Source organism: Musca autumnalis, unplaced genomic scaffold (genome assembly GCF_047663935.1).
Source record: "Musca autumnalis isolate F117 unplaced genomic scaffold, ASM4766393v1 scaffold_2, whole genome shotgun sequence".
NCBI classification, from domain to species: domain Eukaryota; kingdom Metazoa; phylum Arthropoda; class Insecta; order Diptera; family Muscidae; genus Musca; species Musca autumnalis.
Genome location: NW_027411755.1, coordinates 126,494,973 through 126,518,014, shown reverse-complemented (window position 1 = coordinate 126,518,014; position 23,042 = coordinate 126,494,973). Strand labels below are relative to the sequence as shown.

The 23,042-nt window shown below is 36.2% G+C and overlaps 1 protein-coding gene across 40 annotated transcripts in view; it reads right to left on the bottom strand.

Moving 5' to 3' along the window:
* Positions 1-23,042, bottom strand: part of Pvr (PDGF- and VEGF-receptor related) — a 315,628-nt gene that overhangs the window by 169,429 nt on the left and 123,157 nt on the right. The gene's annotated exons all lie outside the window — the stretch shown is intronic.

The window sequence follows — 23,042 nt, the reverse complement described above, 5'->3', positions numbered from 1 at the left end:
AACTTTTGGCGTCTCATAATTCGAACTTTTTTAATAAATAATTTCTAACACAAGTAAGCATGCAAACTCATTGATGTATTTACAAATTGAAAAAGAAGATAGGGGCTTATCTTCAAAAAGTCCACTCTTTATAAAAAGTGGCAAAGTGGTAATGTTTTTTGATATTGTAGTTCTTTAAATAAAAATGAAAAACAGAATATAGATTCTGAATTCCGCGAACATAGGCATGTGGCATTTTGTTGCTTTTTTTAACCATTCTTCGACTTAAACGAGCATATAATTTGATTGTTTTCCCTGTATTGAGCAGATGTACATGAATTTACTAATCTTATCTAATTCCAAAAAAGAAAAGATTGGTGCAGACACCTTAAAAGTCTTCAATCTAAAACTGCACCCACCACATGTCCTGTACTTGGATTTCACGATAAAATTCATTTGTTAAAATTTCATTTCTAGTTCTCAACTAGTTGTACATACAAGTGGACACTTTGCAGCACTGTTGCAATGCTCTATAATCCTTATAAATCACACACAAACACTCTACCATACATACAACAACAAAATATTTGTACACAGAAAAAATGCACAAGTTCTGAACAGGGGAAAGGAGTACATTTTAATGGAGAAACTGTCATCAGAATCATTTGAATGTTTCTCATTCTCTTTAACCCCAACCTTCGCAATTCGCTCTTACCTTTCCGAGGAAACAAAAACAAACATTAAACTCTTGGAATTTTTCTAATTCCTGCCACAAGAAATTTTATTGAGGCAGGTAAATTGCCTAGAATGTCAGCATAGGGAAAATAACAATAGGTTATTTGAGGGAGGGGGGATAACATGAATTTCATTAAATGTCTCTTAGCGTTTGTTTATTAATGATGGCATGTATGGAAGGGCAGCATGAATGCCACCACTCCTTTTCATCGTACAACAGGTGATGATGGATAAAGACCAATGGTAATTTTTTCCATTCATTGTCTTGTTGATCTTGTTGGGATAACATAAAATCTATTGACTAATGACGGGAAGTTCAATATTTTATACTTTGTAGGAACAGAAGAAATTGTTTTTGTTTTAAGGTTATTGGGTTTCAGGCGGAAAGAGAAGAGAGCAGATAATTTTCACTCTAACATTGTGGAAGATTACATATATAAAATTTATTATTCGTTTTATAATTCTTGGAAAAAAAAATAAGTTTATATTCTTTTAAACAGGGAACAATTTGAAGTCGAAGGCAAAGACATAAATACAACTAAGACTAGACAAAATGCATGCAACAAAAAAATGTTTACGAAACTTTGTATAGAAACATTACCCTTAACATGTTGCACTTAATTCAAAATCGCAACCAATGAGGAACATTTCATGTAATGGTATCAGAAACGAAATTTATGAATTCAAGGATCTATTCAAGAATAATTCTATGTCAATTGGATCGGTAAATTCGGTTAAATACGTAAAAATGTATAAAAGAAAAAAATGTTATATCACCATATCGTAATATAACATTATGTTAAATTCAAAAGCCATTCACTGAAGAATGATAGCAAAAAAATGTCTTATCTTGTTGTATTTATGTCTTTGTCGAAGGAAACAGGGTATTAAAACTGATATTTGCTCCTTTTACACAGAAAAAACTTTCTGATAATCAGCTTTATCAAAATGTGTATTTTGTAACCAACTAAAATGTAAAATTTTTTTAGAAAGGTGATAAAATAAAAGTGTTTTTATTTTCAACAAATTACTACGTGAATAAAAAAGCACGGCAAAAAACTGAAAATGTTTAGAGAAATATTTGGTAAACACGTTTGTAAATATGAAAATTCGTTTATCGACAAAAAATCAATCAAAAAAATCAATCAAATATTAATATTTGAATTTGTTTAGCAAATCGTTATCAGTTTTTTTCTGTGTATGAAAAACGTGGCTCTAAATTCAAATAAAATGATTCTTGTCCCGATAAAGTGGAAGTACAATGACAAAGAACAGCCCACTCTGTTCAAAATGCCGCAAGATCTGTTCTTGGTTACCAAAAACCACCAGGGCAGTTCGGAAACTTCTTAGCCTAGCACAAAAAGCGCGGTATAAACAGAAAAAAGTTAAGTGTTTTGGAAACTTCCATCTCTGTTATGAACACATGTTAAATTTTCGATCTGGCAACTCCTTCATATAGAAACAGGTGTTCAAAAAAGACGCATCCGCAATTTTTTTACAATGGAAAAATTAGAAATGCGTGCTGTCATCAAAGACATAAATACAACTAAGACTAGACAAAATGCATGCAACAAAAAAATGTTTACGAAACTTTGTATAGAAACATTACCCTTAACATGTTGCACTTAATTCAAAATCGCAACCAATGAGGAACATTTCATGTAATGGTATCAGAAACGAAATTTATGAATTCAAGGATCTATTCAAGAATAATTCTATGCCAATTGGATCGGTAAATTCGGTTAAATACGTAAAAATGTATAAAAGAAAAAAATGTTATATCACCATATCGTAATATAACATTATGTTAAATTCAAAAGCCATTCACTGAAGAATGATAGCAAAAAAATGTCTTATCTTGTTGTATTTATGTCTTTGCTGTCATTAAATATTTACATAAAAAAGGTTTATCGGGACAAGAAATTCATAATGATATGGTGAATGTGTTAGGTGAAAGTGCTCCTTCATATGCAACAGTAAAAAATTGGGTTGCTGAATTTAAACGTGGTCGTACAAGCATTGAAGATGAACCACGTAATGGACGTCCAAAAACAGCAACAACAACAGAAATTGTAGCCAAAGTGTATGATATGGTATTAAATGATCGACGAATAAAAGTGCGTGAAATTGCTAATATCATGGGCATCTCAAATGATCGAGTCCATTTAATTTTGCATGAAGAACTACAGATGAAAAAGTTTTCTGCATTTGTTAACAGTCGATCAAAAACGCATAAGAATGAACATTTCTCAAGCTTGTTTGGATCGTTTTAAGCGAAATAAAATGGATTTTAAGCGTCGTTTCATAACTGTTGATGAGACATGGATCCACCACTATACTCCAGAGACAAAAGAACAATCCAAACAATGGACTGAAGCTGGAGGAAGTGCCCCAGAGAAGGCAAAAACAATTCAATCGGCTGGTAAGGTTATGGCAACGGTTTTTTGGGACTTCAAAGGTATTTTATTGATTGACTATCTGCAAAAGGATAAAACAATAAATTCAGAGTACTATTGCAACTATTTGATCAATTAAATGTACAAATTCGAGAAAAACGTCCTGGCTTACAACACAAAAAAATAATTTTTCATCAAGACAACGCACCAGCGCACAAGAGTGTTTTAACAATGGCTAAAATCAACGAATTAAAGTACGAGTTGTGTAATGGATCAGGTTGGAAAATATGAAGCAGTGGCACTCTTTGCTTTGTCTTCGGCTTGAGCTCGCCGGAAATGGGGGGTTCTGTCTGCTTTAAATCCATTTACAAAAAAATCAAAGTGCCAGATGTTTAATGGTATAATAGTCGTGGTTGTGAGATGACTGTTTCGTATATCGCTTTTTTTAATTCAATATGCAGGCTAGATGGAAAGATTTTTTTAATGTAAATCAATTTCTATTAACGGCTGAATTTGATGAGTGGAACCCGGTCTTGATTCCTTGGGCAGCCCTCCCTATACATGATCCCTACTAGATCATCCTATGAGGTCTTCCTTTGCCCTTTTACATTATATACTATTGGAAAACCTCCCTTTTTCATTGCAAAAATTTCCTTTTTACTAAGTTACATACTTGGCCTTTTTAAGTTAAATCAAAACATTTTGGTATTATATTTTTTTGTCTCAAACTTTAACAAATATATTCGGGTTATTTTTATGCATATTTCTTAGTTACAAACAGGAATAATAATTATAATGTAAGCAATAGTAGTCCTAATTAGTAGTCCTAATTACAGTTTATATGGTAATACAATTATAAATCTAAATTGATATAACCGGTTAATATTTGTCTCTTATAATACTTAAATATTATTGAAATATTCTTACAATTTTCAATTTTGCCTTAGAAAATTATTTATTTACAATTTTTTTTTTTTTTTTTTTTTTGTTTCCAAAATCTTTATCTTTTTTAATTACATTCCATTTTGGATTTATATGATGTATTTAAGTTTGGTGTATTTAAGTTTCAAATTATTGAAGATTTGACATCATTTATATAGCGGGAAGGGTAAATCTTCTAAGAATTCTTCTAAGAACATTGTACATCGTCTAACGCTAGATCCAGGTTTTTCTTCATACACTGGCACAGGCAATATTAAGTAGATATAATCTTTATTCATGAGACCTTGATGATTTTACACTTAAATTCATCAATAGATTGCTATTCATGCCCGTTCAGCGGCCATTTTGATTAGATCCGAGTAGATATATTACATGTGACTCAACATTGAAATCTCATCTATTTTCTTCAATGATTGGAATATTTTCTTAATTTCACAATTTTGGTGACGCATTCCACTCTTTTACTTTTATAGCACCTCTTTTATCTGTCTTATCGTAACTAGGTTGGTGTGTGTACTCACTTCTAGAATAATTTCCTTAAGCTTTAGTTATATCCACCCCGGGGTATACATCTTGCCTCATCGATTCCTCACCACTGGTGTTTTGTGGGAATTAATATTCACGAACCGTGTATTATAATTTTAAGATCAACTTTTAATATTGTCAATACCCTATTGATAACAAGTATTATAATTTCTGTTACACGTCACAAATGACTTCAACACACTCACCCGGGATAATAAATTAATAACAATTATATCGTTTAATTGGGTAAATTAACATTGAGTTTGACTGGAATTGATATAAGTAATATCACCCATTAAGATTTTTGCCTTTAGCATTCAACTATAAATTTTATCTTTTTCAATTTATCTGCTTACTAGACTGTACACCTTTTACAAATGAACCAATACTGTACATGAATATTTCATGTGCCCTGCCATCTACCAAATGCTTTCAGCGCCAAGGTGACATTAGAGCTCAAACTCCACATGAACAGTGAAAATACAACTCTAAGACGAAGTTATGATAAACTAGGAATCTAAGATAATGTCGAATTTATAATTTGACAATTATCCGTGTGGGGTCGCTAATTGATATTTTCTTTGTGACAAGATGGCAATGACTTTTTTTTTGTGTGTAAATCGTTTCAAAATATTTTATTTTTGCCTAATATTCTAAACCGTGGCCGTCACAGTTGCTTGACCACCCACCTTATTCTCCTGATTTAGCTCCCAGTGACTTTTACTTGTTCCCAAATCCTCAAATGAAGATGCAATTACAGTTGTAAACCACTATTTTGAAGACCTTGAGGAAAACTATTTTAATCAAGGGATAGAATTGCTAGAAAAGCGTTGGACTAAGTGTATTGAAGTTTCAGGAGATTATATTGAAAAATAAAAATATTTTTGAAAAACTAACTGTTCTCTTTCATTGATAGGCTAAGAAGTTTCCGAACCGCCCTCGTATTGCAGATGTTCGAAAGAAGTGTAACATTTTACCTGAATAGAGAACGAAAAAACTAAAGGTTAAAGTTTATGCTAATTCTTCTGAGACAGTATGTTAAGATCTGAAAGAACAGTTTTATTAAACTTTTATTATCAAATTTAGGGGTGACACAATACCAGACGATCGGCGGAAGAATAACCAGGCAGCGGGAACTTATGAGCATTTAACTGAATAGTTCAGTAGTAGACATCAGCTGGATAGTAAAATTTGACTTGCAGAACGCTGGTTCTATGCATCGGATTGACTCAGTGGCATTTTCGACTAGGGTCAGTCCATTCAATAATTATGTGTTTGTTTTTATATATTTTTTCTCTATGGGCGCAGCAATGTATCCCGGAATGCCTGCTCCAAGCTCCTTTGGTCCGTGTCGGAATATAGAAGAACGCCGGGTCATAGATCTGTGTCGTTTCTCAGATCCGCATTCACCACAAGTCAACATCGGTGAAATGTAATGGATGTAGGGAATGGACGCTCTTCCGAGGCTACTCTGATCTTAGCTGCCTTTAGGGCTACTGTGAATGGAGTTATATTGCCGCCAAAACATTTCTCAGCGTGTCTCCAACTTCATGATCGGATTAATCGCTTTCGTCGAAATCCGAGACAACAACAAACGCAGCATTTTACATTTATTGTTGTTCAGCGACCCGGAAATGCATATTTTCTACAATCCAAACATAAATTGTAGATTTCATGAGTCGGAGAAACATCATGGTCTCCGCAATCCAGGAAAATATGTTACCGTCACCGCTAGCTTGCAATGTTGCGATGGTAACAACGTTTTGCGAAAGGATTGTGTACGAATCTGAGGAGGATGACTTGCATTTCTTATACACTAGCCTTTGCAGTGCAAACCTATATCGCTTGATGTAGCCTGGTATTAGTTTGCTTTTGAAGGGCACTATCCTTCTAGAGTCCCCTAGCACCAATGCTCGTCAAGGGCTTTGACATTCCGCCCCAGGCATTGACTAGAGGGGTACAGCGATGGCCGTGCAAATTGATAGCTCTATGCTTTGAACGAAAACTATCCTATGAGAGAGGATAAGAAGAGAGCCACAGCTCGTCAGACATCACCATTGTGGCACCCCGGTCTAATAAATAATGTATATTGACTATCCATTATTTCTCTTGGCTCAGACCAACTTCGTAACACCGTCTTCGTTAACAGAACTCCCGACTTCATAACCTCTGGTAATCGTACTTTTCTGAGCCATGGAAAAACCATGGCAAGGGTTCAGAGAATTTGCCAATCACCGCTTCAGGGTGCTGCCTATTCCGTCAGATCCTCGGGTAGATGGGAGAATTTTCCGGGACATCATCACATACGCAGCCGCTTTCTACATACATACTAGAGGCTAGTAGGTGAACATAAGCGGAAAAAGTGGCTATACCGCCTGAAGCAAAAAAATGGTACAGTAAATTGCTAACACTCATTCTCGAATCTGGGTAAGAAGGGTAATAGAACGACTGTTATTTTCTACGGCGTGATATTAAACGATCCGAAGAGATGAGCTTGTTATTTTAACAAACAATTTATGGAGCACCCCGAGAGTAATTGGGCGAAGAGGAGTATGCTACGCCATATAAAAGCACCCTAAGCCAAGGAAACACAAAATCAGAGTACGTAAAAATACTTTAAATAAAATTTCCAATCGTTTCGTTTCATATTTTCCATAGGAACAATACAAAACGAAACATAACCCTCGTTGGCCGAGCTCGCTGTTTAGTTTCGTTTTGTTTACATTCGTGAGTACGAACAAAACGAAAAGCGAAAAGTACTCAACTCCACAACAACAGATAGAAAACTAAATAGTACTTAACACATGTGAATAAACGTTTGGTGGTTGATAAAATTCACTGTGGTATGCTGATGCTAACTTACCCTGCAAACATTTTTTCAAATTTTTAATCGCTTAAAGATAATCTGCGATTCGCGGGGAAGATCAATTCAATCGCGGAAGAGCGCGCCTAATGATAACCTGCGAATCGCCGACATAAAGTAACTGTGTCCGGGAAGCGAATCGCGAGGAAGAATCGCAGATTAATCATCTGGAAGATCTTCAGAAGATCAACATGTAAAGAAAAATTAAAAAAAGAATAGAACAATTGTTTTTTGTTTCTTTTATTTGTTGTTTAGTTTTCTGCTTTTGTTTTCTTTTCTGCTTTGTTATGGTTTTTAATTATTCCTTTATGTTGTGGTTATTTGTTATAGGCACTGTACTCAGTACTGTTTCCTCAGTCACTATGTTGTCTTTTGGTTAAACTTGGCAAAACCTGGACATGTGTGGTTTGTCAATACTCATAATATTATACGTGCCATTTATATCAAAGTTCTGTAGAAAGTGTATATGAGAATTATATGCAACAAAATCAAAAATGTTAGTAACAATCATCTGTTGCTCTTCCAGAAGAGTCTTCTGTGATTCCCAACGGCGATCATTTGAAAAATTTAAGAAAAAAATGTAAACAATCACCCAATGATCGCCGTGGGGAATCACAGAAGATTAATCTAAGCGAACAATCTTCCTAAAATTGAAAAAATGTTGGCAGGGTATAGGGTTGTTAAGCAATCACATGTGTGTGTGTGTGTGGCTGAGTGTGTCATTGACCATAACGCACGGCAAACGTTTCCCAAAAATACTTGTCGTTTCGGTGGTGAATGAAACAACTTGGCAATGCATAGCCGAAGTTACATTTCACAATCGTACGGTTTCCATCTTTTTACGTTGAAAAGTTTGTGTTTTTGTTTTGGTTGTGAGAATGAAACGATTCAGAGAAGCTGAAAAGTTTGTGGCTTTGTGTGATTGGTACGGGAATCGTTTTGTTTCTTTCCGTTCATTGCACAAAATTATCCAAAACTTCGGATCCACTCGGAATCTCAATGCTGGTCCTTAAGCAACCGGATGAACCGGTTTTGAGTGTATGACAAGTGTCCTCAATTTGTCGTTAACCACCCATGTTGTACCAGAAGCCTGAAATGTTCATAGGGTGGCTCCACTACTGAAGCCTTTTCTGGCCAGTTGAGGCAAATCGTACAGGCTGATTTCCTCCTGCCACCAGTAGCGAAGAATCTAAAGGCACTACTCATCCCAGTTGCGCACCATCAGCATGGATTCCGGAAAATGTACAATACCACAACAGCATTACACACCATTTCCGCACATATCAGTTGAGGACTGAACCAGGACAGGATGTGCAACCGAACAGTTATTGTGGCTCTTGGCCTATCGAAGGCCTTCGATACCGTCAACCATGTTAATTTGTTCGAGGATATAGAGAAGACATCCCTCCTGCCGTGCTTGAAGCGATGGATATACATACAGTTAGTCAACTATATTATTACAAACGATGAATTTTTAAAAAATTAGATGTTTAATGAGGAATTACTACAAGAAATTCGTTCAATAATGTTGGGCTTTTTGTAAATATCTGTTGATTTACCTGTTAATGACAACATCAAGCCAATAAATGCAGAAATCGGTTGGAAATACCAAAAACAACGGGCAAAAAGGATAGGTACCTGTTTTTTGGTGTCAACTAAATAATTGCAAAATGAATTAATGTGCAATAAAATCGCGAGGTTTCCCCAGCGATTTTTTGCATTTAAAGATTTTTAAGACTTTTAGGGTATGTGGACATGTAGATCCATAATTTGTGTCCGTAACCTAGAATATTCAGAAAAAGAGAAAGTCGGGTAAACGGTTTCAGAAAATATGCTACATTTGGTCTATTCCAATTATAATAATGGTAAATCCGAAAGAGAAATCCCTAAAATCACCTCTCGTAAGCTGAGAAGTGTATACAACATCATATACCGCACCGAGAAAGAAGCCAGGCTCAAACTGAGGGCGTTACATGGCAGGTCCAAAACAGTGACCTCACGAATCGACTGTAGAAAGATTAAAGAAATTAACGAAATAGCCCAAAGCAGAACCAGAAAATAGTTTTTTCTAATTAAAAATTATTTTGGAGTAAGTGTGTCACATGGAAAAGTCAGAAAAGTGCTACATAATAACAAGCACTCATCACGAGTGACTAGGTAAAAACCATTGCCCTCCCATCACAATATATAGAAACTATTCCGACTTGTTATAGACAACTTTTCACGCCATCTTTAGTATTGGGATGGCGTTATATTTTCTGATGAGACTAAAATTATGTTGTACAATCACAATGGACCTCAAAAAGTATTGGGAAAACCCTTGAAAGCCATGGAAAACAAAAATTTAAAACATGCCGTAAAGTTCGGAAAACTGTCACTTATGGTATGGGGTTGTATACCAAGCAGTGACGTTGGTAAAATCCTGATTTTGGAACAAACAATGACATAGGAGGTTTATTTAGTTGTTTTAAGAATAGATTTAACCAAAAACGTCAAGAAATTTGGGCCTGTTGACCCTGAAAATACAAACAAATTGCAATATAAGTACTGCCAAGACAACGACCCTAAGCATAAATCTAATTTATGTAAGATTTGGGTGTTATACAACTGTACCAAAGTCATTTACACCCCGTTCCAGTGTCTAGATATTAACCCCATCGAAAATTCATAGGTACACCTGTAGGAAAAAGTCGGGAATAGGTCGCCCACTAACCTGGGGGACAAAATAAAATGCAATAAAGAAGAATGGCTAAATAATACCATTGGAATATGACATTCCGAAACTTATTTATTAAATTCAGATACATTTACAAGCTGTTTTTAATGCCAAATGTAGGCATACGAAATATTAGAACCAACTTTTCGAAAAATACCGTGAAAGACTGAAAAGTTGCGAATTTTGCAATTCTTTAGTTGACAGTGCAAATAATGAGTTGTACTCATTTTTGTTAATTTTAAGAAAATGTTTAGGGAAATTTAGCTACTTTTTATTTTATTATATTAATAAACATGTGTAAGAATTGCATTGTTAACAAAAATATTAATAATGATATTTATTTGTACCAATAAAATGATGTTTTATTTAAAATTTTGTAATAATTTTGGTTTTGCAATAATTAAGTTGACTAACTGTATGTGTGTACGCCATTCGTTTGCAGAATTCAGAAATATGAAGTCGAAGGTCCGTTGAGTAAACCACGGAGTTCCCTAAAGAGGAGTAATATCTGCGAAACTGTTTAACCTCTGCCTTTCTGAAATTCCCCAACCACCAGACGACATAGAGATCGCTATATATGCAGATGACAGTACGATCCTGTCGTCGGATCCTATTGTCGATGACTTATGTGATAGATTAAATATCTGCCTAGACACGTCAGGAGAGATCTTCATGATCCAGGGGGACAGGTTTAAAGGTACAAACGAGAACATCTAGATAAAAGAAGTTATGACCCAGGCACAAGCGGTGTGAATGCCGTAATCGGAGACCATCTCCAATTCATCACAACCGAAGAACGCCAACTGCCAAGGCAAACAAAGGCGATTTTATCCAATTATTATCGTATTGGGCACGAGTTGACAACACATGCCCTACATGCCAGACGCAGCCAGAATCTGGACATAGATGAACCAGAACCAGATAACTGAAATTGATACACCAAGGAATATATTTGCATTGCTACAACAACAACAACCTGAAACCAGAATGATAATGTTGGGATAAACGGAAGACATTAATCCAGAATTTTACGATGTCCAATTGATTCAAAGACCCGATGTCGATTAAAACAAAATCCTTTGTGATGGGTCGGTCCCCTCCCTCGTGTACCTTCTCCACAAAAGTTCAAAAATGATCGTAAAAATTATGCGCACGAAGGGACCAAATATTGCTTGTCGTAATGTTTCCTCCAGACATAGATAATTTTTGAATATAAACTATCGATCCACTCCTTCGAGTATCTCCCACACTAATTTTCAAAATTTTTGGCACAAGTGCAGTTTATGGGGCCAGTCCATAACTTTTGAGACTAACTAATCATCAACTCATCAAGCATCAACTCACGTGACTGATAAACACGCAAACATAAGTATCCGATTTGGCCGATTTGGCCTGACTGTCATAATGGATCGAGAGCTCTAGAAAAATCCACAGTGATCAACTAAATTGTGTGGTCCAACTATTGCGCATTGTAATGTTTCTGTCGCACTTAAATAAAGTACGAATATGGACTGTAACGGAACTTTTGGGTACCTCGCATCCATAATTTCAAAATTTTCAAAACAGTGCAGTTTATGGACATGTCTTCTTGGATCGTTTTAAACAATTTACAGCATGCAGTCTTCGCGGCTCATATTATTGAACTATAATTTTTATCGGGGCTATGTCCATACAGACTGAGATAATTATCCTTATGCTGCAAAAACGGCTACCATCTATGGCACTTAAAGGGAGTCCTCGTATTGATCCAATCTTTGCACATTGTACGTCATTGTTACGACATCTCCGAAGATGGGCTGTAACGCTCCTGTACCATAACATTGAAACAGGTTGAAACTTGTTAGTGGATACATGTTAAACTTTATTTCGGATAGTTCTCGCAGAAATGTTTTGGAAAAACAATTCATATTGGGTTTGCTTCTTTTCACACAGTGCTCTTGAACCAATTTTAAACGGAAGGTGCATACACCTGGGAAGTTTTTGCGGATTCTGAAACTACAGTTTTCATAGATGAGATAAATCAAAAAACAAAAAAATCGCCGGAGAGCTTTTTAAAAAAATCGCGATTCAAGTTGACATTTTTAAGGGTTTTTTAAGTTCTCACGATTTTGCTTAGAAACCGCAAGTCCAATCGAAATGGAACTAAAGAAAATATTGTAGCTATGAAAATTCTCTACAAGATTGAATTTTATCATATCTTCGTAGTTTTTACCGTTATTGAGATATAGAAGTTCAAATTAGGACAATGGATTGACTGTATCGCCTCCAAATGGAATAATATCATGACTGCAATTTGCCTACTTAAACTTATATAGGTATCTCAAATATGGTACAACCTTGGAAAAAATTACGAAAGCCACTCTTTAGTCCCATTTCGAAAGGTTTTGCAATTTTCAGGCTTGATCTGAACCTCTATATCTCAAAAATGGTAAAACCTAGGAAAATGTCAATCAGTCAATCTTGTACGGCTACATTATTTGCTTTATTCCCATTTCGATAGGACTTGCGGTTTCCAAGCAAAATCGTGAAAACCTAAAAAAAACCAAAAATGTGAATTTTGATCGCGATTTATTAAAAAATCCATCCAGTGATTTTTTCTTGATTTTGGATTTCTCTCATCTATAAACATTGCTGTTTCAGAATCCGCAAAAACCTCCCTGGTGTAAGCGGTTTTCATTTAAAGTTAGTTATGGTGCACTGTGCATAATATTGTAATATAAGGAGGCGGTACAGTCACTCCATTGTCCTAATTTGAACTTCTATATCTCAATAACGGTAAAAACTACGAAGATATCATAAAAGTCAATCTTGTAGCTATAACTTTCTCTTTAGTCCCATTTCGATAGGACTTGAGGTTTTCAAGCAAAATCGTGAAAACCTAAACAGCCCTTAAACATGTCAACTTGAATCGCGATTTATTTAAAAAGCGCCCCGGCGATTAATCCAATTAATTGATTTTTTTTTGTTTTTTGATTTTTCTCATCTATGAACATTGTAATTTCAGAATCCGCAAAAACTTCCCACCGTGTACAATATGTCACTGGCTGAGGGTAAATACATATATCTCTGTCGATTAATGTTTCCAACGTAACTAACCTAATCCCGAAACCTCAGTAATATCTATCAAGTTTTTACAAACTTTTCCAAAGATTTTTTGCAAACCTCACAAAATTATGATACCATACATAATATTTAAAATATGAACCACTGATGGGCAGAAATGCTCTGCCTCACACACAAAAGTGTAAAAAATACATGAGTCTCTCGCAATTTGTCCATCAGTGATATGAACCATGTGACTATGTACATACATACATACATACATATGTATGTATACATGTACATATGTATTTTATCATTACCGAGGTATCAAAGAACAACAACCGAAGAAGAAACAAGTGAGCAAAGGCTATAGTCGGGACGGGGCCGACAATGTGATACCCTACACCACTACACCTGTGCATAAGCTTTTCACTGGTAAACATTTCTTTTAGGGAATATAAACCGACTACCACCAAAAATAATATGCGTCTTTGTCTCTGGGACCCCCATAAGCAACCAAAATTTCGTGACCATCCGATCAAAATTACGACCTGTAGCTTGATTGCAAAAAATGGAAGAATTGGATGCATTACCGACTATTGTGGTATCTCCCTTGTTTGACCACCATCGTCAACCTGCTTTACACCAATGTAAAGGTAATATTTTCTTCTTCCATTGACAGGCTTTGTCGTTGGAATTCCGCTACTAGAAGCCAATATATTCACAAAGAATAAAACTTTGAATTTGTCTCCAAATGAGTTTTTCCAAATTCCGACCCCTAAATATTATCCGGCTATCACCAAAATCAATAGACTTCTTCCTATGTGGGACCCGCATCAACTCCCAAATTCGTGACGATCCGATTAAAATTGCGACCTGTAGCGTGATTACAAACAAATCGGAAAATGGGATGTATTACCGACTATTGCGATATCTCTGTTGTTTGACTTTACATCGTTGTAAAGGTGATATTTTCTACTTTCCTTGCCAGGTTTTGCTTTTGATATACCTCTTAAAGAAACAGAGATATTGGCTTTGAAATAAAACGTTGACCTTTCTCCAAATAAGTGTTTGCCCATTCCGATCCCTGAATATTATCCGACCATCATCAAAATCAATAGGCTTCTTTCCTTTAGGGACCCCCATTAACCCCCAAAATTTCGTGACCATCCGATCAAAATTGCGACATATTGCGTGATTACAAAAAAATCGGAAAATGGGATGCATTATCGGCTATTGCCATATCTTTGCTATTTGACCACCTACGACAACCTGCTTTACATCGTTGTAAAGGTGATATTTTCTACTTTCCTTGCCAGATTTTGCTTTTGATATACCTCTTAAAGAAACAGAGATATTGGCTTTGAAATAAAATGTTGACTTTTCTCCAAATAAGTGTTTGCCCATTCCGACCCCTAAATATTATCCGACCATCACCAAAATCAATATGCTTCTTCATCTGTGAGATTCCCATTAACCCTGAAATTTTCGTGACGATCCGATCAATATTGCGACCTGTAGCGTGATTTCCAAAAAAATAGAAAAATGGGATGTATTACTGACTATTGCGATATCTCCGTTATTTGGTTACCTACGCCGACCTAGTTTGCATCATTGTAAAGACGGGATCTTCTACTTTCATAGTCAGGCTTTGCTTTTGGAAAATTTTCAACCGAAGCTGTGATATTTGTCAATATAATTAAAATCGCAAAAATGAAAATTGGGGTTTTAGTTGCTACTATTGCGATATCTTCGTTGTTTGCCTACCTACGAGCACCTGCTTTACATCATTAGAAAGGTGATATTTTCTGCTTTCATTGTCAGGTTTTGCTTTTGGTATACCCCATATAGAAGCTGAGATATTGGCTTTGGAAAAAAACGTTGTCTTTTTATCCACCTAAGTTTTTTGCCCTTTCCGACCCCTAAATATTATCCGACCATCACCAAAATCAATAGGCTTCTTCCCCTCCGGGACCCCCATCAACATCCAAAATTTCGTGACGATCCGATCAAAATTGCGGCCTGTAGCGTGATTACAAGATTTAGATGGACAGACGGACAGACGGACAGACGGACGGACGGACGGACTGACGGACGGACACACATAGCCAGATCGACTCAGCTCGTCGAGACATTCATTTTGATATATATAAGTATGGGTCTACGACCATTATTTCGATGCGTTACAAACTTTTTGGCCAAAACCAACATATAATACCCTCCCCACATAGTGGTGTAGGGTATAAAAAATTAAAATAATTAAAAGACAAATAATAATGATAGTGAAACATGGTATGACGACACACCTTTTTCAAATATTCCAGCAGAAGATAATTATCTAGCTGCTCACCTATCTCCCACTCCGCATCTATGTCGGTCATAAAATGACAACAGTTATCACAAAGCATGCATGACGTACAACTACCACACACTTGCAATGTTTGTTTGTTTTTTTTTTTAAGTTCACTACAGCTTAGACTAAAAAAAGTGATTAGAACCATGGGAAAATGGGGAGTATCTAAGGGGGAGCAATAAAAAATGAATTTAACAGTGAACAAAATTCTAAATTCTATTACATGCAAACACTTTGGCGGACCGCAGAATACAGAATACAACACGCAAATGCTACGTAATGACCTCGGTTGGAATTTCGTTTAAATGAGTAAAATAGCAAAATTTCGAAAAAAAACTTAAGGCCTTTAAATTTTCACTGGAAATTTGTTTTACTATCCCATTACAACCAGTTGGTTGGCTGGCTGTTTCGGCCCGTAAAATATGTGTTTTTAAGCCACTCCACTTAACTTCATAATCATTGTTAAATGTACATGCATGCCATGTGCTTGTAGGTATGTTTGGGTGTATGTCTTTCTAGTGTTTTGTAGGTATTAGCCATTCAAGTGTTGCTTGCAAACGTGCAGCAATCTTCAGTCACGTAGTCAACGCCACCAGACATCATGGGAACACGTGAAAAATCCTTACAGCTAAGGGTACAAGAATGTGTGTGAGTCTACATTTAACCCTAAAACGACAACAATCAAAAATTTATTTTTATGTACCGTCACCTGAAATTTAATTTTTTAGCATTGCAACGGAGCCAGAAGGGACATTTAAGTTACATAAAAACAACTTTACTTACACTACTCACTTATAAGAACTTATAACTAATAAATAAATATACATAGATTATGGAAGAGAATTAAGAAAACGACTTAAGTATACTCTCAACACATGATGCAAATAATATATACATATCTATATAAATAAAAATCAAATGTCGTTCGTTGGTAATGGCATCAGTTGAGAACGGCTGGACCGATTTGGATAATTCTTTTTTTAAAATGTTCGTCATAACCCAACTTAGGTTTTTGTGCCACGCCCACTTTTTCCATTTTCAATTTTAATCTTTTCTACAAAAACTACTGAACTGACTTTCCTGAAATTGTCATCATTTTTATTGCCGTGTCCGAACGGCGGCTTGTCTTATGGCACTACTTTTAAAGAAGTTTTACTTGGCAGGAAATATTCAGGAGTTGTTACTACATCTGAACATTTTTGATGTTGTTTGGCCTGAGAATCAATGCCTGAAATTCTGCGTGAAATGTGGGAAATATTACATCATGGTGAACCAAAAAATTAAAGTCAGACTTACTTTTATATTTCCAATGCAAATTCTCAAATTACAGTCGAAATGTTTCGAATAACATTTGAAAATTTAATTTTATGTTTAAGGGTTAAAACAGTTCTCTCCAATTTTAAACTCAAGTAAAATGTCACTCATACCCGCCCGAAGGCCATTATAAATGCAGATTAGAACATTTTCAGCTATAAAAACAAATTTCTTTGTTAAAATGAACTTTGATTTGTTTGCATGTTTTTGCACAACTTAAATAACTGAAATATTTTACCAACACTTTCGCCTGAATTAGCTTGAAACAAATTTTAAGATGTTTTAGTAATTTTTTAAATCACTGTTCTTCTATTCTTCTGTGGGGTTATTTCGAAAGGTTTCTTGTGAAGCAATGGTTCCCAAAAGGATATTGTTCGACTTATTTCATATAATCGCTTTGAAATTTGGCATTGACGAGGACGATGGGTGCGGCAGAAATATTTCCTTTCATATTTCTGTCAACTAGGTTATCTAGAGGTATCCAACAAAATATCACCGCCCCAATTTATGAAGAATTCATTAAATCTATGCCGCCTCGGTTAAAACTATAAAACTGACTAAATACCAAATGTTTGATCCCAGAGCAGTGGGTTCTTTGTACCGGATTGACCCGGAACACACAACACCTGTGTGACATCCGCATCCACCACGCTCAAACTTCGGTGAGATGCAGTGGGGAGCGGTTGCATATCGGGGGTTGCTCTGAACTTGCCCATGCGAGAAACTACGACACGGACTATGTTGCTGCATGCTGCGTGAACACAGCCACAGTGTGTCGTCGTCATTAGAAAACGCGACTCCTCCGCAGTCCCCCGAACAGCATTTGCACATGCAGTACTTAAAACAAGCCGTTATTTGCAATTAAATTGCAATGCAGGTAAAATCAAGGAACAATAACTCAACAATAATTGTATCTTACAGCGTTGTGATAGTTACAACGTACTGAGGAAAGATCGCAACAGAAGAGGCAGTGAGGGATTAGCTTTCTTATTGCACCAGTCTGTTAAAAATAGACCTATCTCGCTTGAGCCTGGCTATAATGACCCGTACATGAAATGTATAGGGGTAGCAGTCATGTATGGAACTGCCGAGGTAGAGTTGTTGAACGTATACCTCCCGCCGATAAATAGCTGCACTCCAGGTTATAGGAAGGTCATAACCGTCTGGTCTTAGGGGACTTTAATGCTCATCATGAGTTGTGGTATTTGGTCCTTGGAAAATACCAAAGGGGTATAATGCTGGCTGAGCAGATTTGACGTTTTGCACGGTCAATGAGGACCTTCCTACCAGAATTAGCGGAGAGTGTCACAGTTCGCCAGACATAACCATAGTATCACCTGATCTGACAAATGACGTCACCTGGCAACCCGTAGTTTCTCTTGGATCAGAACATCTTCCCACAATTGCTCTCTATATACCTGCTGGTAAAATACCCGAAGTGAGACCAAACTCCCACGGGATTAGAACATGAGTGTGATGAGATTCGTCGTGCCAACCCCAGTGGCCCCATAGCCAAAAAGCTGACACTGGAAATTAACAGGTTGGTCCGTGAGCATAAGCGGAGCAAGTGGTTAAATCATCTGAAGAGTTGCAACATTGAAGCCGGAATAAGTGAATTATGGGCAACGGTTAAGTCACTCTCGAACCCTGGAATAAAGAAGAAAAATAGGACCTCAGTCACTTTTGGCGACGTTTCCCTGACTGATCCTGATGACAGTGTGAAGAGAAGAGTATTACGTAGCATTAGATATCTTCCTGCCGAGCATAAACCACCACAATTTACAATGAATGATGTTGCGAATGTCATCAGGAACGCTAAATCATTCAAAACGTTGGGCCCAGATGAAATCTCCATAGTAACAGCTGGATGTTCCGAGAGTGGAGTATCTCACTAAAGTTCTCGACCTGTCGCTAGAAGTATGGAAAATGGGAAAGGTGATCCCGCTACTGAAGCCAGCAAAGATGAGTCGTACAGACCGTATACCACAAAGTGGTTCTGCACCGACTATTCTCTGCGGCAATGTTTTAATCCCTCCATCGAAAACTTAATACCAAATTTCAGCTATTTCGGTAGGAAAATGTGTCTAAAACAGTGATGCCCAAAAACACACATTTGCAGATTATAACTTGCGCTAGTGTGAGTGGAAACGTAAACAATACATTAACCGAACGAATGTGTTTACAGTGTACGTGTGTGTCGTATGCCCGCGGGCATAGGAAAGTTGTTGTTGGTGGCCATCACTGGTCTAAAACCTTAAAAATTTTCAGCTTAAAATGCTCGAAAGGCTCATCGACGTGCAGACACAGCCCTACACGAAGTCGTTAGGACTATTGAAGTCCTTAGAGCCCAAACAGTACACGTTAGTCGATTTCCTGTATATAGAACGCGCCTTCAACGTTAGCGCCTCAGCAATAAAACAAGATATATAACTTCAGTAACTGAATAACCACCATGCTGCAAAGAAGAGTCACTCCAAAGGGAGGGGGGATTTCGGTACTGCTTTGGCTCATAATCATCATTATCATTATAAACGGAGCCCTGAAATCACTGGATACTTGGGCCATGGCGGTAAATACAGGAAAAACTGAGATAAAGCTATTCACAACCACCAAATATGCAATCCCCAGTATTTTACGATTTCGAGGTCAAGAAATATCTATCAGATCGTGCACCTAGGCTCAAAACTATTATTTAAACGTAACCTGGAACATCGTGTTCATAAAGCAACCATTCCATGCTATAAACCCAAAATGGTAATATAGATGTACACCTGCATAATAAGAAAAATATTCACATATAGATCAGTTGTATGATGGCCAACAGAGGAAATGAAAATAACATAGAAAAAGTTATACAGTATACAAAGATCAGCCAACATTGAAGTGACAGACACAATGGGGACTTGTTCGACTGAAGCCCTCAACATGATTATATTCTACCAATAGATATACACATCAACATCAAATGTGAAGGGAGAAAAACATAGGGACATCCCTGCGGAAAGAATGGAATAACTGATCACCTCTGGCAGGTTATGGCATTAAGGTATACACGAATGGCTCCAAGGTGAATTGTGAAGTCTGCTCAAAAAACCAAACATATCTCCATCCACAAATATTCCTGAGGATCAGGGACGTACGCAGGATTTCATTTCGGGGGGGCCCAACTTGACCAAAAATCATGAAAATTTGAAATGTTGTGTAGCGTTACGTAAAGCTACTTTAAAGGGTTTGTTAGTTGATTTTATATGAAATATTGGCACAAAGTATATCAATTCAATAGTATTTAGGATACAATTTTAATTTTTTAAAGAGTATAAAATATAATTCCTCGTATATTTAAAATTGAAAATAAACTATATCGAAGCCTTTAATCATGTAGGTCTACGTTATGGTATATTCCAGAATTTTACAACCGCAGAGAATTACAATTGTTTTTACTATCACAAGATTTTAGTATTTCGAAGATCTTAGGTTAGATTTTGGGATTCCCTATATAACTCTATTCGTGAGTAGGACGAATTAAGTTATACATGGGTTTAATGTGTTGGAGGTTATAGTTCGACCCGATTATAACCCCTTTTTCGACTTCTATGAATTAAATACCTCGAAAAAGAATAATAACTCGAATCCGAATATTTGTTTCTTTACTAGAAGTGATAGAGTCTGTGCAAGACAATTAAAAACGTCAGAAATTTAAAATCGTACTTTACAGACTACGACTCATAGACTACGAATCCTTGTCACAGTACTGTTTGAGACTACAAAACTCATGTTGGGCAAAGCATGGTTGAACAAATATCTCAGAAACCAATATCAGAAATCACTCGGTAAACTCTTAGCTAAATCGTGACAAAACACTTCAAGTCGAAAAAAATCCATGATTGTTGTTCCGGTTGTAATCTCCACTTTCGGTATAATGTTACAGAAGAAGCATTAATTTTTTAGATTATTGTTTAGATATTAAACATTTTGCTGGACTCAGTTCTTGCAACTTATTAGAATTTAAATATTTCTTAAATTAAATAATTGTATTGCTTCAAATATTACATAGTTTTGACAAACAACAATTGATTCTTAAAGAACCGCACATAATTATTCACTAATAATAAGCATATTAATCTAGAAGGACCACTTGTGTCCAAAAGAGTTTTATATTTGTCATAACGTGTAATCGGTTGAAAACGAATTTAAAAAATTCTAAATTTTGAATTCTGAAAAATTTGCCGAAGATATGTGCCCTCAACCTGTGTGAATTAGCGACAATGACCAGAATAAGAGCTACACAACACCAAATATTTTCCCCAACAATATTGTATTCAGAGAGTTGGACCAAGAAAATTAATAACACTGGTCAACAGGACTTTTGTTTCAACCGAAGTTGCAGTTGTTTCTAGATGAAATCGGCGAGTTATTTTCAAATCCGGTCCCGGTTTTTCTCCATCAGCTCTTGTTTTTGAGATATAGCTCAAAATCGGTTTTTACGAGTTTAACCCAGACTTTCGTTATTTTCGGATACAAACAAATATTTTTTTGTGGGTTTTTCGACATTAATATATTAAGGAGATGTTGTACGCTCGATACAAATCGTTTTTGAAATAGTTATGGCGAGTATATATCAAAAAAATATAGAAAATATACGACGGACCTTGTAAAAATTGCTTATTTTGAGTATTTTAAGCTGTAATTACGTAATCGGGGAAGTCATCGGATCTTCATATGGTAATGCGGATATGCTTAGGGTGTCTACTATATAGTCCAGTATTCAAATATATAATATAAAGTTCATAGCCCCCATGATTCGGCCATAACCTAAAAACCGCCATGAAGACTGCTAAAGGGAATTAATTTACCAGTGATATCATTACCACATAAGCCATTTACTTTTCAATGGCAGTCTTCATGATGATTTTTAGGTTATGGCCGAATCATGGGCGCTATGAACTTTATATTATATATTTGAATACTGGACTATATAGTAGACACCCTAAGCATATCCGCATTACCATATGAAGATCCGATGACTTCCCCGATTACGTAATTACAGCTTAAAATACTCAAAATAAGCAATTTTTACAAGGTCCGTCGTATATTTTCTATATTTTTTTGATATATACTCGCCATAACTATTTCAAAAACGATTTGTATCGAGCGTACAACATCTCCTTAATATATTAATGTCGAAAAACCCACAAAAAAATATTTGTTTGTATCCGAAAATAACGAAAGTCTGGGTTAAACTCGTAAAAACCGATTTTGAGCTATATCTCAAAAACAAGAGCTGATGGAGAAAAACCGGGACCGGATTTGAAAATAACTCGCCGATTTCATCTAGAAACAACTGCAACTTCGTCTGAAACATTCAACTTTTTCAATTTTGTTGAGCAGTGTAATAAACAAGTAAAAAAGTATCAGTCGGCTTTGCCGACAGAGATATACCCTCAGCCTGTGTATATTGAAACAAATTTTCCCAAAATGCGTATGTATTTAAGAGGTTTTAAATTTTTTGGCGTTTGAACCGACAAAAATGTTGATTGGGATTAAAGATCAAAAGTTTTGCGGAGGAGATACTAAAAGGAATGGATCGTCATTGACCGTTATGGAAGTGGATCTCCAGCCACAACATATGGTGCCATAGGGGGTTTTTACATTCTTCGGACTGTTTGCTCAAGAAGTATGGACTTGCCCCTAAAAAAACTTTTACCATCGTAAGTGAGGCAGCGAATGTAAGTTGTTTCAACAAAAATCAAAGTGATTCGATATCAGGTCTTAAAGTGAACTTATCCGAAATTTTGTGTGGGAGGTACCGGATGGAGTGGACAAATATAGTCCATATTTGAACCTGATCTATATCTGGTAGATATATTAGGATGTGTAAAGTATAGACCAATTCGGCCACTCCCTTCAAGAGTTATCGTACGAACAATTTTTCCAAACATTTTTGAACTTTTGTGGGGGAGGTACCTGAAGGAGTGAACCGATATTGCTTATCTTTAAACTTAAACTATGTTTGAACAACATATTACTAAGGCCAAATTTTGGACCGAATCGGCAGATCCTTTCGAGAGTTATCTTGCGCTCCAACCACCTCAAACGGTGTCATAGGGGTTCTCAGGAAGTATGGACTTGCCCCTGATGAAACCTGTACCGTCGTATGAACGGCAGCGAATACAAGTT